This window comes from Thalassophryne amazonica, chromosome 1, assembly GCF_902500255.1.
Source record: "Thalassophryne amazonica chromosome 1, fThaAma1.1, whole genome shotgun sequence".
Lineage (NCBI taxonomy): Eukaryota > Metazoa > Chordata > Actinopteri > Batrachoidiformes > Batrachoididae > Thalassophryne > Thalassophryne amazonica.
In genome coordinates this window covers 151,791,035-151,803,426 of record NC_047103.1, presented here as the reverse complement: position 1 = coordinate 151,803,426, position 12,392 = coordinate 151,791,035, and the positions used below count along the sequence as shown (strand labels likewise).

The window sequence follows — 12,392 nt, the reverse complement described above, 5'->3', positions numbered from 1 at the left end:
CTTGCGGATGAGCCCATGCAGCTCGGATGAGCTGAAACAGCCATATTGCCCCGGTCACATAAGCGTCAAGAAAGATAACGATGACATATCTCCAGGTATTTTTGGACAGGCATAATATATATATATATATAAAAAAAGGGGCAGACCTCTGGTTATTTAGTTATTTGGTCTGTTTTTGTTTTCATGTAGGGGTTATAAAGTGTTTAGGGAATTAGAGGCTGTTCTGGTTGGGTGAAGACTGGCAGTTCGGAGCTCGGCTGGACTCAGGTAATCGTATGTCTTCATTATTTGAACTTAGGTATTTTTTGTTTGTGGATTGGGTCGTTTTGTTTTGTTGTTTTTTATTTCCCTGTTTCCCTAACCCCAACCTCACGTACTTTAAGACCGTTTGTCTTTTGGGTTGTGGGGTGGTGCAGGTTGGTTACGCTGAGCGCTTCTCAGAAAACCTCTGCGCCTGGGGGGGGGGGGGGGGGGGGGGGTTGTCAGGGGCGTTTTTTGGGGTTTGGTTGTTACCCGGTTCCACTCCAGCCCCGGTGGGCCTTTGACCGTTCGTCACTGGCGTTACCGGGGTGTAGTGCAGCGGGAACGTACCTCAGTCGGAGTGGTGGGCCGATCTGTGCCGTTCGCCATTTCGGTAGTTCCACCCCTCCCGATAAGCTGGTGGTATGGTCGGTTTAGGGGCACCGGACGTATTTCCGGTTTTCCGCTGCGCTTAGGGGATGGGACTGGGTTAGTTTTTCCTGTTTCCTTCCCCGGCTTGATTGTTTTGTGCCGTTCGCCGAAACTGTACTGACGATAGGCTCTGGGAGTAATCTGGGGTCTTTCGGGGTGCTGGGGAGGGTAACAGGGTTTCCGGTTGTTTTCTTTGCCCCCGGGGTGGTTTAGTGGAGTCCGCCGGGGGTTGGATTTTTGTGTTTTTTATGTTTCCTTCCAGGTTCCACCTCCAGGGTTGATGGGACGGTCCTCTGGGGGGGAATTGATTGTAGGGCCAACTAGCCAAGTGTGGCCTGGTCTGGGGTTCCTGGGTTGTGGGGAGGGTCCCTCCTGGGGTTGATGGTACGGTCCTCTGAGGGGCGCTGTTGCTCCATATATACCTGGGGACCTCTGTGGGGTTCCGGCTTTGGTTATTGCTCCTGGAACTGGCGGTAAAGGTCTTCTGGGGGGTGTTGAGCTCTGCACGTCGTCTGGAGGGGTTGTTATTTTTCTTTGTGAAATTGTGTTTGTATTATGTTGTTGGGGCTATGTTGGGTTATTGGATTTGGGAGTTTTTCTTTTCTTCCCGGGCTGGGATGGGACGGTCCCCTGGGGAGGGTTTGGGTGGGTTTTGTATTTTTCTTGTATGTTAGGTTGTACTTGGGACTCTTTTGGGGTTTTTGTTGATGCCAGCTGGCCTTCCAGCCGCAGTGCCCTGTCCTGCTGTCTGCTGTGGACTTTGGGGGCGTTACACCGTCTGCTTCCTGTCGTGGACCCCGGAGGGAGGTGCTGTTCTCGGGCCTGGTCTGTTCGGTCGCCAGGAGGCTTCCCGTTGATGGAGGGGTACTGTTGTGTGTTGGGGGGTTTGGCTGAACATTTGGGTGCTGTTTTCTTTTCTTTGCTCTCCAGGTGGTATGCAAACTGTTTTTTTCTGTAGAGAAGGTGCTGGCGGAAGAGTCCTTCACCCTCATCAGAACTATTGGCTGCACCTGTGGAGGATGTTCACATGCAGGCCTAACAACTTGCAGCACCTGTGGATGATGCTCACGTGCAGACTTAAAGACTTTCAGCTGAAGCAGATAAAGAGATGGCGTTCTGCATTTAAGCCATGAGTGATTTGAGCAGAATTGCCGGGAACTCGACCTTGTGATGTTCGGTTGTGAGGACCGCGCCAGGGTTTGACACATCGTGCCTGTGAAGGAGGACGGGTGAGGGACACATTCTGTCAGCACACATCAGAGGTTATTATCGTCTGAATAATCGTTAATAGTAATTTGGCGTTTTGTTACGCAGTATATTTGAACATTGATGAGAATTGTGCAGTTTGCTTCTCACTGCCGTGGCGTACGGATTGATGATCCTCCACCTGTTGTGAGAAGCTGCTCATTTACATAAGGCTTAAATTCAGACCTGAATGTGTTGCTGATAGTGTGTGCCTCTGAAGGATATTTGTTGTAGCTCTGTTGACTTACCTCACCTTTTCCGTCCTTCACAGAGTCAGTTTGTCGTATCCACCTGGGGGGTGTTCGGCGGTGAATCTGAGTCCAGAAGTGCCGGGCTTTGATCCATTTGGGCGCTGGAGAGCATGCCGTCCTTCACCTTGCCAAGACAGCTGACTATTTATGTTGTACACGAATTATTGCACATGAGGGGGAATAAATTTGTTTCTTTGAACCGCTTTCTGGTTAATTTAGTGCTGGGCCATTGTCAGATGCTGGTTCGGTTCTCTGATCCGCGTCAGCACATAACAGGTTCTACAAAAAAAAAAAAAAACAAACAAAAACAAAAAAACCCACTATTATAAAACATATTTGTTCCTATTCCCACATGGCTGACAAAATGTCATTCAAAGGCAAGTTTTTAATCTCTGAGCCTCTGCTAAACTGAATACTGAGGAGGTCTGCAGTGATGAACACAGCAGCACTGCAGTGAAGATAAAGGTTTAAGGTGGTGTTGGATGGCTGGGAGTGAGTCTCATATAGTGCGAGCTTTTAAGAGGGCGATTTCAAACACAACAAAGGAAATGTTCCCTCAACAGCTTTGAACAATTAATCTGTCCATACATGTTATCTCGTTTAATCGACAGATGGTGAATTTACATCAGCCAAATCACACCAGAGGCAAAAAGCTCAGAGATCTGTATAAATGACACTGAAAATGAATTGCCAGTAGCAACGGCATGCTTCAGTTAACAATAATGAAATATTGCCAGTGATATGCTACGTGATAACATATCACAAATTCAGCACTGCAACAGAATATTGAGCATTAATTTGCAATGTGAGGGAATGCCAACTACGGCATTTTAGCCATGTGGCACATTTCACTGGGTACGTTCTTCTTCTTACAGCAGGAAAAGCTCCTCATCAGTAATGGGTTTGTAATAACCATAGCTTGTAAACGAGGTCTGTGAGAAAACTATCCGACCTTTTTACTTTTTTCAAAAACTTTATGGATTTGAATCACGTGTGATTGCATCAGCCAAGCTTGAACCTTCGTGCGCATGCGTGAGTTTTGTCCCGCCTGTCGGTTGCGTCATTCGCCTATGAGCAGCCTTTGTGTGAGGAATGGTGCTGTGCGCTCGGCGGATTTTTATTGAGCGTAAAATGGCTGAGCGACTGGAGCAACGCCACTGCATCAAATTCTGCCAGAAACTTGGCGACAGCCAGGTGGAGACCATTTGGAAAATTAAGACGGCTTTCGGAGATGAAGTTATGGGCGCCACACCGATTAAGGAGTGGTACAACCCGTTTAAAGATGGACGCGTAACGGTGGAGAGCGCGCCGCGCTCCGGCCGGCCATCGACATGCCGAACTGACGAGATCATTTCAAAAGTGAACACTGTGGTGATGCGGGACCGTCGAGTGACCATCAGAGAAACTGCGGAGGAAGTGGACATTAGTACTTTTTTTGGCACATTCCATCCTGACAGAAGATTTGGGCATGAAGCGAGTGGCTGCGAAATTTGTGCCAAGGCTGCTGACGGCGGAGCAAAAGCACCTCCGTGTTGAAGTCTCACAGGACATGCTGGACTCCATTCACACTGATCCCAGCTTTATGGACACCATTATCACCGGTGATGAGTCCTGGGTGTATGGGTACGACCCGGAAACCAAATTCCAGTGGCCACAATGGAAGCATTCCACGTCGCCATGACCGAAGACGGCGCGCCAAGTGCGCAGCAATGTGAAGGTAATGCTGACTGCTTTTTTTTACTCCTGCGGTGTGGTACACCACGAGTACGCACCACAGGGTCAAACAATAATGAAGGAGTATTACAGGGATGTCCTCCATCGCCTCCGTAATGCTGTACAGTGTAAGAGACCGGAGTTATGGGCCACAGGAACTTGGCGCATCCACCACGACAATGCTCCAGCACATTCCTCCAACTTAATTCAGACTTTTTTTTGTCTAAAAACCAAACTCCTGTGGTTCAACAGGCTCCATACTCTCCTGACATGGCCCCTTGCGACTTCTGGCTGTTCCCAAAAATTAAAAGACCATTAAAAGGAACGCGTTTTGAGACGAGGGAGGACATCATGGCTGCAACGACCGCGGAGCTGCACTCCATCCTGAAAGAGGCTTTTTTGGAATGCTTCCAACAGTGGCGACACCGCTGGGAGAAGTGTGTGGAGTCCCACGGAGACTACTTCGAGGGTGATTAGGTTTCCAACCCTCCAGGTAAGCCACTTTTTTCCCCGGCCAAAGGTCGGATACTTTTCTCACAGACCTTGTATATACTGGACAAACTCTGCATGATGTCACCCACAGGTCTTCTAGAGAGACCCGTAACAGCCAATATGAAGCCTCTATCTGGGCGTTACCATATTGGCAGCAGTGCTGACTCAAGCTATGCCACGAGTCTCATGACAAACCCATAAATGGATAAAGAGATGGAGCATGAGTGGCTCAGTGTGTGATGAACGAAGTCTGAACATGCCCTGAACATGGGCAGTATGGTGGCTTAGTGGTTAGCACTGTTGCCTCACAGCAAAAAGGTCATGGGATTGATTCCTGTGGCCTTTCTGTGTGGTGTTTGCTTGTTCTCCCTATGTTTGCGTGGGTTTTCTCCAGGTGCTCTGGTTTCCTCCCACATTTAAAGACATGGAGGTTAGGTGAATTGGAAACTTGCAATTGCCCAGGTCTCCCTTGCAAAAGAGATCTCAATCTCAATGGGACTAAGCTGGTTAAATAAAGATTAAATTAATGCCCCATCTTTGAGACAAAACCAGCTAAGAGGCTAACCTCAGTTTGGGTGGTTATTATATCATAACAATTTACTTTGGTGCGGGCATTAAAGGCTTTGAGCCATTTATTTTCTCAGTCATCATATATCAACAAGGCTCAATAGATGAAGCTACTGACAGCTGCTAAAACTGCAAATGCTTTTAGTATACAACATTAAATAAAATTAGAATTTCATCAGCGCAAATACTGTAGCACAGACATCTTAGATGATCCATTAGGACATTTCATCACACCACAAGCCATATTTCAGGTATTTGTCATAACATGCTCAAAAGTATAGACATCCCGGCACAACAGACAGCGGCCACATCGACCTGCTTCCGACAAAAAAAAAAAAGACGCTCTGAGAGTCAGAGCTCGGCTCAGCCACTGTTACTCAAAATGACCGCATCCCTAATTATGCATAAATTTATAGCTTAAAACATATTAAACTAAGACGTTAGATAAAAATGTACCCCCCCGCCGTGCAGTTGTTGAGGGGGTAGCTATCTATAGAACCAAACCTGTCTTTTCCCCCTATTAGGATGTAAACATGCTTATATGTTTTTAAAGTTGGAAATTTTAACATTGACTTGAATGGGAACCTGCTTGCTTTTAGAAACAGCCTCAAGCAGGCAGTCAAGGAACTACAACTTCTTGTTCTTACATGTGGGCTTCATCTGAGGCCATCAAAGCTTACTGCATGGTAACAACTCAGTGGAGACGAGCAAAGCTAAATGGGCAGGAGGCTAAAGCAAACAGCTAACTGCATAACTGGTCATTTTAAAGAGTTTATTTGCATTTAGTGAAGTCAAATTGCACCTTTACTTTCATAGAGATCCTCTCCATGCGAACATACTAAAGATGGGAATTGATGAAATTTTTTTGATATCACTGTTATTGATTTGGATCATCAAACCTACTCTTTAGCGATTCCCTTATTTTCTGAACAATTTTCTGTGTGGAAAAAAGTACATATACACAGGTATTCAGTTTCAATACAGCTGCTCCTTATTGCTAGATACAGACTTTGACATCAGGACGTCAAGCCGATGTCATGATGCATGAGTTTTTGCAAAGCTGAACTGTCAGAAAAAAACATGGCAGTATTGATAAGAGGAATTCATCATGTTTGAGGCATTCAATAATGGTAACCTGCAAAATTTAGAACAGATTCTCAACTGGAAACTGGTTCTTGATTCTCATCTCTGTCACTTCTAATGATGTTTCTCACTGAGTCAGTCAGGACAAGAAGTGGGTTACTGTGAGTGTTTTTTAGCTTGTCTCCTACAGTTACATTGTGTAGCTGTTTGGTCCTTGACAGTGTTTGAGTTCTAAATAAATACTGGACCAAATAAAAATGTTTTTGTACCAAATATATAGGAACCCAAAAACATAAAAAAAACTTTGATCACAGGTTGAAAAAAATCTGGAGTTCCCCTTTAAAAACCGATGTTTTTAAAATTTTAAAAAAAATTTAGGTTTTGTAAAAACTTGTTTTTACAAAACCTAAGCGCATGTCAGAGCACAAATCAAGCATGAAGTCAAAGGAACTGTCTGTAGACCTCCTACACAGGATTGTCGCAAGACACAAATCTGGGGAAGGGTACAGAAACATTTCTGCTGCTTTGTAGGTCCCAATGAGCACAGTGGCCTCTATCATCCTTAGATGGAAGAGGTATGGATCCACCAGGACGCTTCCCAGAGATGACCGCACGTCTACACGGATCAATTGGAGGAGAAGGGCCTTAGTCAGGGAGACGACCAAGAACCCAATAGTCACTCTATCAGAGTTACAGCATTCCTCTGTACAGAGAAGTTTCCAGAAGTACAACCATCTCCACAGCAATCCACCAATCACGCCTATAAGGTAGAGTGGCCAGATGGATGCCACTCCTTAGTAAAAGGCACATGGCAGCCTGCCTGGAGTTTGCCAACAGGCACCTGAAGCTTAGACCATAAGAAACAAAAGCGCTTCAGAGCGCTCTTGACCTCCAACTGGGGAGACGGTTCATCTTTCAGCAGGATAATGACCCTAAGCACACAGGCAAGCTATCAAAGGAGTGGCTTCAGGACAACTCTGTGAATTTCCTTGAATGTTATATTCAACAAGACTTGAGGCTGTAATTGCTGCCAAAGGTGCGTTAACAAAATATTGAGCAGGGTGTGAACACTTAAGTACACGTGATTTCTTTGCTTTTTTATTTTTAATAAATTTGCAAAAAAAAAAAAAAAAAAAACTTTTCATGTCATTATGGGGTGTTGTGAGTACAATTCTGAGAGAAAAAAAATGAATTTACTCAATTCTGGAATAAGGCTGTAACATAACGTGGAAAAAGTGAAGAGTAGTGAATACTTTCCAGATGCACTGCACAACAGTTGATCTCCAGTTACTCCACAAATCAAGGTGCACTCTCCTCCCAAGCAATAAATACAACGGCAGTACATCTACAGATTCAAAGTCAAATGAAACTCACAACAGTCACAGTAAAAGTCCACAACATAATTCAATGCAGGACCACAGCAGAGGGAGTTTTTACAAACTACATTAAGTTGGAAACACGGGACGACAAGGTTTTAAGTGAGTGCTCTTGATTTGTTGCAGTCAGTGTGTGTATAATACAGCGATAGTGAGATGTACAAGATGAATGTGTCAGTAAAAGGGGAGATAACACATACTGTCAAGTAACTATACAAAGCGAGAGAGAGAAGTGAGAAATGAGTCAGAGGTAGTAGCTTGAGGCATGTTGATAAAACAGCCGTTTAATGCAGCGCGCGCACACAGATATTAAAAATGCCATGGGTGTGAAGGAAAATGCACAGAATACACGAGCAGGTAAAAATTTACTCTCAATGACTTAAATAAAATCGGTCCTCAAATACTTCATTCTCTTTGAGCCAGTCTGCCTCCACTTGGCTGTAATCTTTCATATTACTATATTCAGTACTTTAACGTTTCCCATAATCCCCATGGTGTGTGGTTCAGGGGGGGCACTTTGGTCTGTGTGCTGAATGGACGGGGGTGTGGCAGTTGTTGAAATCTCTGGACCTGGACATCAGACCTGCAGAACACGCACTGTGTGTTGACAGAAACAGGCGTGTGTGCACGCGCTGTTATGTGCTGACGCGGGTTGAGGAGCGGACCTGCGTCTGACTGAACCCAGCGCTAAATAACCAGAAAGCGGTTCCAAAAACAAAACATTTATTTCCCTTTCTGTGCAATAATTGTGTACAACATAATATATGGTTTGTCTGGTGGAGTGAAGGACGGCGTGCTCTCCAGCGCCCAAAGGGATCGAAGCCCGGCGCTTCTGGACTCAAATTCACTGCCAAACACCCCCCAGGTGGACACGACAAACTGACTCTGTGAAGGATAGAAGAGGTGAGGTAAGTCAACAGCTACAACTAATATCCTTCAAAGGCACACACTATCAGCAACACATTCAGGTCTGAATTTAAGCTTTATGTAAATGAGCAGCTTCTCACAACAGGTGGAGGATCATCAGTACGCACGCCACGGCCGTGAGAAGCGAGCTGCACAATTCTCATCAATGTTCAAATATACTGCGTAACAAAATACCAAATTACTATTAACACTTATTCAGACAATCAATCACCTCTGATGAGTGCTGACAGCATGTGTCCCTCACCCGTCCTCCTTCACAGGCACAATGTGTCAAACCCAGGAGCGGTCCTCAGCGTCTCACAAACGAACGTCACAAGGTCGAGTTCCCGGGAATTCTGCTTGAATCACTCATGGCTTAAATGCAGAACGCCATCTCATTATCTGCCCCAGCTGAAAGTCTTTAAGTCTGCACGTGAGCATCATCCACAGGTGCTGCGAGTCATTAGGCCTGCACATGAACATCCTCCACAAGTGCAGCCAATAATGTTGATGAGGGTGAAGGATTCTTCTGCCATCACCTTCTCCACTGACAAAAACCAGTTTGCATACCACCTGGAGAGCAAAGAAAAGAAAACAACACAAAAACATCCAGCCAAACCCCCCAACACACAACACGCGCTTGCTATACTCACATCAAAAACATAAAATATATATTGCTTGCGACGGGCTGGAGAGCACGCACACTGACAGGTCCAGCTGGACCGGAGCGTTGGTTTATGTGGACATGCAGCAAGCGATCTGAATGTCACGTCTGTCTGACAGGGCAGTGAGCTGCATGCCGCAGGACCATATGACAGGCCAACAGTGCGACACATACGCCACTTTCAGTCACATATCCAGAAATAAACTGTAGCAAATGCTGTTTGGTCAGTTATCACAGCGCTTTTATTCTTTTGAGAAAATACGTTTGTCTGCTTGTTGATTTTAACCATTTCACACTCCTTTTACAAGACTGTGATTGTGGTGCAGTGGTAGAGTTGCTGTCTGGTAATTAAGACGTGCTGGTTCAAATCCTGTGCGTGTTGAAGGAGTTTTTTTTTTAACCAGGGTTATTTAACTGTGGAGTTCTGTATTGCGTCCCCCTTTATGTATTATTTATATCAACCCAGTGATATTCACTAATTATACAGCTGGTTTTTATTTCATTTTCCTCCAAATCAGCAGCATGATGTAGTGCAGGTCGTACCATGGTACACAATGTGAACTGCTGTTTCTGCTCGACAGACACCGTCACATGCACGCCTACTTGTTGTTGCGATGTTTCGTGGTGCACTAATTTTGAACTGTTTCGCTGTTTTCGTCCACACTTCGCACTATGTGTGAAGGGGCTATAATGGATATTATCTGTCTCATGTGACTAATTTAATGTGGGGTGGACAGGTCAAGCTGCTCTTGCCAGCCACTAGCTAAATTACAGTTGTTTAGAAGGGGAACCTTAATAACCCATTGATGGACTGTTCATCAAAACTAGCAAGACTTAGGAGAAACATGGTATACCTTTTTATTAAAAAAATATATGAGCCAATGTAGGCTTTATAATAAAATCTGTATATTGGCTAAAAATTTATAGACAAGCACCTATGATCTACCTTATACACACTAGGGTAGGGTTGTTGGGCAGTGTTAAGTATTTACCATTAAACAATAAAGTCCTTCTTTCCTCTCTCTGGCGCCCAACTCAGTGGAGACATCAAGTCTTTGGGATGCTGATTTGATACACAGGCAGTAAATCCTCATCAGTGCTGTTGGATCAGGACACAACTTGACACTGACATAAAACTGTGGATTTGGAACATAGTATACAAATAATTGTTTATGAGTTCAATAGAATATTCCATCTTTCACCTCATGAAATATTCTTTCCATTGAATTAATAAAAGAATATTCATTATTTGTTTTATGTAACGGCTAAAGTAGATCTTTGTAATTTGATATTCTATTAATTTATAAAAACAGAAAAGGGATTTACATTTTGGGGTGGTCCTTTGACATCAACAGGTTCCACACAGACTGCTGTTTGCTTTCCTCAGTCCAGTGAAAAATTGCATCAGAAATTTGCCCAGCTCTTCATCCTAACAGCTCTTCATGCCTCCAGACGGCTTACAGCATAGTGGATTTGTTTTTTGTGTTTCAAGAATTAGCATCAGTTTAGCGTCAGTTAACTTGTTCAAAACGTCGTCTGTCAGCAAAACAAATTCCGCCATGTTTAGCTAAATGCCGCCCCCAGTAGCGTGAGCGCATGTGGTGGTCGGGGTGTGCAATAGCACATTTCATATAGAACCACAATTGCATGTTAAATAGCACTATCACATGGTAAATGAAATACAATGTCAAATGGTACGAATATTCCATGTCACGTGACATACGTACAAACCACCAATCAAATGACAAGGATCTACTCAGCTGTATATAATGGACATTAATTCCAAGCGGATATTAAACTGAGTACTTTTTCAGAAATATTAGCATTTGAAAACAACTGGTGAGCTACAGGCCTGTTCGTGGTTACAGTTGTCTGCTATTTGTGCTTGAACATTAGATGAAGTACCATATGTTTATTTTGTCTATTTTAATCCAGTCTTCTACACCACCAATTGGCCAAGATATGACCTGATGTTTAACTGCATTTCTACACCAAAATTAACCCTGAAACTCAGGCTCGACCTCAAGCACAAACACAAAGATTTATGGCTGATTTATGGCTTCAGTCACCTCCCAACTATTCTCTCCCCACAAAACACCCCTGCTCTTCTACATTCCCAACTTCACTGAACAAGACTGCAGCACGTTAAATTACCATCTTGAACAGCAACTTACACATAATCACATGTCATGACTATGGTTTGCAAAGTACAGAAAAAAAAAGAAAAACATGGCAACATTTAGCATGACCCACTTCTGGAGAGTGTGGTGGCAGGACATCTGTGAATGACTGTTTGTATTAGTGTATGCATATTTGCGTGACTGTCACAGACTCCTGAAAATCCTTTGAAGGTTGCGCAACGATGCATCCAGATATGCTGCCTGTGCCACAAATCATTTTAAGTACCTGAATCATCTGCACAAAGTGACAAATCCTCCCTGAACTGGTTCTGACGCACCACCAGCCAGATACATTACTACTCCAATTACACTGAGGACACAAAGTCGGGGTTTTCCAAAAAAATAGTCACTTTTACCCAATCTGGTGTAAAAACACCTAAAACTGTTCATATTGCGCAAAGCCTGTTGCTAATCTACAGTAGTGTTCAGAATAATAGTAGTTCTATGTGACTAAAAAGATTAATCCAGGTTTTGAGTATATTTCTTATTGTTACATGGGAACAAGGTACCAGTAGATTCAGTAGATTCTCACAAATCCAACAAGACCAAGCATTCATGATATGCACACTCTTAAGGCTATGAAATTGGGCTCCTAGTAAAAAAAAAAAAAAAAATAGTAAAGGGGGTGTTCACAATAATAGTAGCATCTGCTGTTGATGCTACAAACTCAAAACTATTATGTTCAAACTGATTTTTTTTTTTTTAGCAATTCTTGCAAATAAATTAGCTTCACACAGATGTCTTCTAACTGTCACAGCACTAAAGCACCGTTTACACATAGACGGTTTTGTCGGCGGGTAGTACGTAGACTGAAGTTCGCGGTAGTTCCGGCTGTTTTCGCAGTGGAAAGGGGTGGGGCATTTCGCTGGCATTTTGATTGTCGTACTATCCGCAAATAGGCGGATAAAACGCCGCTAAATCTGCCGAATAAAGCGGCGTTTTGACGCCGTAGCATCCGGCACACGTCAGGCTACGGGGGTTAATACCCAGTTCTATTCTTTACAATCGCAGGTTAAGACGCGCGTGAGAACGGCAGTGTTCTGCTGCCGCCGATAATGCCCTGTGTACCGCTGGTTAATACCCAGGTTTATATCCAGGCAAATCCTGCGTTACTCCAGGATCATTTGCATATAGGCACCGCCCCCAGAGTATAATAGGCTGAAGCAGCAGGAATACATGCCTCTGTCACTGCAGGGGGAGGGAGATCATCCTCAGCCTTTTCTTCTCCTTCCTTTCCCCCTCC

The 12,392-nt window shown here is 44.2% G+C and overlaps 1 protein-coding gene across 3 annotated transcripts in view; it reads right to left on the bottom strand.

Moving 5' to 3' along the window:
* vangl1 (VANGL planar cell polarity protein 1) overlaps positions 1-12,392 on the bottom strand; it is a 153,853-nt gene that overhangs the window by 107,095 nt on the left and 34,366 nt on the right. Inside the window, exon 1 of one of the 3 annotated variants that reach the window (XM_034176303.1) lies at positions 9,962-9,981. The exons of the other annotated variants lie outside the window; for them this stretch is intronic. The gene's annotated coding sequence lies outside the window, so the exon portion shown is untranslated. Of the gene's footprint in view, positions 1-9,961; positions 9,982-12,392 lie in introns of those variants that run through there. 3 annotated transcript variants of the gene reach the window in all.